At 30.4% G+C, this 4,425-nt stretch overlaps 1 pseudogene; it reads right to left on the reverse strand.

Annotated features, from left to right (window-relative positions):
* The window catches only part of LOC107663128 (thyroid peroxidase-like), a 39,008-nt pseudogene that overhangs the window by 1,800 nt on the left and 32,783 nt on the right, over positions 1–4,425 (reverse strand).

The following is a 4,425-nucleotide window of genomic DNA, read 5'->3' on the forward strand; positions in this document are numbered from 1 at the left end:
ATATATATATATATCCCCAAACTTTTGAACAGTATTTTGTATTTTAAAGTAGATATGAAGAATAGTCCATGATTAGAACATAACATATATAGAGCAAAACATCAAACAACGAATCCATCACTACTAATTATGGCCTGTATTATATTTGGTATATTGAGCCGCTCATGATTCATCAGATCTGTACAGCATCCTGTAATTCCTGCACATTGTTCAGCAGCTCTTCTCTAACCAAAAAAATAAAATAAAATTTGTGTGTATATATATATATATATTTGGATATAGAAATTCTTGGATTGAAATATTTGGAATATTTTAAATGCTTTAAAATATATTTATTTTAAATATAATAAAAAAAAAACATATATATGTACAACAAATATATTGATACAAAATAAATTTACGTAAATATGTTTTGGAACATATTTTAGCTCATTTTTTGGCCTTTTTTTCATTTTATGAATTGTTTGCTGTATAGGTTAGCAAAACAGCAGATTTCTCATTAAGATTCAAGTAGTGATTTGTGTCCGTGTGTTTTGGGGAGTTTGGATGACGCAAACACTATAACCATAGAAACAGAAGATTTTACACCATCAATTTGCCACACTGGGGATAAAATCGCTTCTCGGTGTCTCACCTGTGACCGGATGAGGTTTGAGCGCCTCAGTTTAAACACAATCCATTTCTCTCATTCACTTACTGAGTCAATTTGCATGTGTTTTTTCTTCATAGAGACTGTGTAATTCCTCACATTAGAGCCTCTTTGCTATTCATGAATTTCCACAGCAGAGTTTAGCTGCGTTTAGTTGCTTCCTTTAAAAATGCAAAACTATTTCTAATTGCTAGATAATTATTATGCAGGCCGTTTGTGAGTTAACATGAACTGAGAGGCTACATCGAATATACGTAGTTTTAAAAATTCACATTACACCTCAGGACTATGTAAAGCGAACATGTAAAGGAAAAGAATTGAAAGGATGAAAAATAACAAGTTGCATGACCTAAAATATACCCTTTTCTTTGCAAATACACTACTGTTCAAAAGTCTGGGGTCAGGAAGATTTTTCTTCTTAGGAAATGAGTACTTTTATTCAGCAAGGATGCATTAAATTGATCAAAAGTGACAATAAAGACATTTAGAATGTTACAAAGGATTTCTATTTTCAAATAAATGCTGTTCTTTTGAACTCTCTTTTGAAATGTTTCTTAAGCATCAAATCAGCATATTAGAATGATTTCTGAAGACTGGAGTAATGATGCTGAAAATTCAGCTTTGATCACAGGAATAAATTACATTTCAACAGATAGTCACATAGAAAACAGCTATTTTAAATTGCAATAATATTTCCCTTTTTTTCTGTTTTTACTGTATTTTTACTCAAATAAATGCAGCCTTGGCGAGCAGACAAAACAAAAATCTCTAATGCACAAACACAAGCATCATGTCATATATGTACCATCATGAGGTGGCTCCCTCCATGCCTCCAGGTCCATTGATGGGACGTTCCCGCAGAAGAGAAAGATGCCTGTCTGAACGGATTGAGGAGAACCTCCGTCACGCAAGAGTCGCACTACAACTGCAACTCTTATGAACTGGTTCTTTTGAGGCAGTCAGTTAAAAAGACTTATAGTAATTTTAATTCATCTTAATGTTTAATATATTTCATTAAAGAACCATTTATGATTACAAACTCTGATCCGAATGAGCCTTAAGCAAATCAATTACTCATTAGTCTGAATTTGATTCATGAGTTTTTTTTTTTGTACTTTTTGGCCAATTCACTCAAAAGAATCAGTTCATGAGAGTCACACTAACTGTACTACAACTGCAACTCTTATGAACTGATTCTTTTGAGGCAGTCAGTCAAAATAACTTATCGCAATTTTACTAAACACAAATACTTTTTTTGTAACTTAATGTTTAATATTTTTGATTAAATAAACATTTATGATAAAACTCTGAAATGAATGAAGCGTAAGCAAACCAGTAACTCGTGAGTTTGAAATTGATCACGAGTCTTTTTCGACCGATTCGCTCAAAATAATCAGTTCATGAGAGTCGCACTAATTGTACTACATCTACAACTCTTACAAACTGGTTCTTTTGAGAAAATCAGTCAAAAAGACTGTAATTTAGTAATTTTACTAAACAAACAAACAATAAAAAGTACCTTAATATTTTTTATTAAAGAACCATTTCTGATAACAAAACTCTGATCCGAATGAGCCGTAAGCAAACCAATAACTCTTTCGTTTGAAATTGACTTGTGAGTCTTTTTGACTGATTCACTCAAAAGATCCAGTTCACGAGAGTCACAAAAACTAGACTTCAAATCGATGTCATTTTGCATCTCAAGGAAGTGGATCTTGAATTAAGAATGTTCAGACATTTGCACTGGAAAACCAGACAAAATACTGAGAAAGAAAGTCATTTTCTGCAGTGTACAGATCAGGAAGGACATGCCATTTTTAGCCGAAGCTAAACCTAGTTTCCCAGGTGTAACTGTGTGATGAGTGCAGGACTGTGTGACTGTATCTGAGCAGCGTTTCTGCTGTCACTGCGGCGCACCTGTCACCTTCTCTTAGCGTCTTCATCTGTTTCCCGATCAAGCATGCGAACAGCGGGCTCCGGACCCCGGACGCTCCAGCAGGCCTCCCAGCCACACGTTTATGTTGTCCAGATGGCCGTACACATCCATTATTTTCTCCACCAGAACACCACTGCCAACCACCTCGATGAGATCCGATCTGGTGTCAACTCTGTCAAACCCACAGAAAGCCCTCCAGTCATTGTAACCTGGAACAGACCAGTCTGGTTTTAAGATCACCTGTTTATTAAATACCAACTGATAGTATGAACATGAAGAATTAAACTCTGGTTCTGATTTAAATTCTATAAAAATTGCATGAATCATTATTCCAGTTCATAAGAGTTGCAGTTGTGGTTCGATTAGTGTGACTCTCATGAACTGATTCTTTACAGTGAATCAGTCAGACTCACGAATCAGTTTCAAACGAATTGTTATTGGTTTGCTTAAAGCTCATTTGTTATCATAAATTGTTCTTTAATTAAAAATATTAAATAATAAGTTACAAACTGTCTCCTTCTTTAGTAAAATTAATATACTTTTTTTTTTTTTTAGGACTCATCTCCTCAAAAGGCTCGGGTCCATTAAATAATACTAACAGATGCAACTTTTGATGTTAGTAATGTATAAGTAAATGTCGACATTGACATTAATGTGGAAATATTTTTTATTGTTAGCTTATGCTAACTAATGTAGTTAACTACTGTTAACAAATAGAACCTTATTGTAAAGTGTTACCAATTAATTTATAATAATTATAACAAAAATAATGCTTTCTTCATATTTTATATTTTTCATTAAAGAATCAATTATGATTACAAAACTCTGGTCTGAATGAGCTTTAAGCAAACCAAAAACTCATTAGTTGGAATTTGACTTACGAGTCTTTTTGACTGATTCGCTCAAAAGAATCAGTCACTTGAATGAATCCGTTCATTAGAGTTGCACTAACTAGATTTCAACTGCAACACTTATGAACTGGTTTATTTGGGGAAAACATTCAAAAAGACTTCATTATTGTAATTGTACTTAACAAAAATAATACTTTTGTTCTTTTGAGAAAATCAGTGCAGTGTTACGGATTGTGTAAATTTTTTATTTCAGTTTTAGTTATTTTAGTACATTGAAATGTAGTACAAAAATTATTATTTTTTTTTTTAGGAAATCAGACCAGTCTTATATTAGTATCATTGAAATACTATTACAATTATTATTAATATTTTTACTCAGTTTTAATTTTTTATATTTTCTGTTTTCTTTTTAATTTTAATTAAAGTATTTTTGCAAAGTAATTTTTGTATTTTTTTTAAATATGTCTATAAAGTTTATTCATTTTTATTTCAGTTTTAGTTATTTTTGTACATCAAGTTAAACTAAATGAAAATGCAAAGAAATGTTGCATTGAAAAGTAGCTGAAATATATTACATTTAAAATTTTAAATATTAAATTTTGAATTTATTTCAGTTAAAGTGTATTTTATTTCAAGCAATGTCAGTAAACAGTATATATAGTTATTAAATAAAAATGAAAAAAATGCTGATGAAATCATACCTGTGTTATTTTAGTATCACTGTTTTGAATCAATTTTAATTTGTATATTTTACTTAGTTTAATTTTAGTTAAAGTTTTAGTCATTTTGTTTTTATTTATTTTTAAATACATTTTTATTTAATTTTTATTTTTACATCAAGTTATTAAATGAAAATGGAAAATGTTGCTTTGGAAACTAGCTGTTTTTTTTTTTTGTTTTTTTTTTTAATTTTATGTCAGTTAAAGGTTATTTGATTTCAAGTCATATATATATATATATATATATATATATATATATATATATATTTT

This window comes from Sinocyclocheilus anshuiensis, unplaced genomic scaffold (genome assembly GCF_001515605.1).
Source record: "Sinocyclocheilus anshuiensis isolate Anshui unplaced genomic scaffold, SAMN03320099.WGS_v1.1 scaffold767, whole genome shotgun sequence".
NCBI lineage: Eukaryota > Metazoa > Chordata > Actinopteri > Cypriniformes > Cyprinidae > Sinocyclocheilus > Sinocyclocheilus anshuiensis.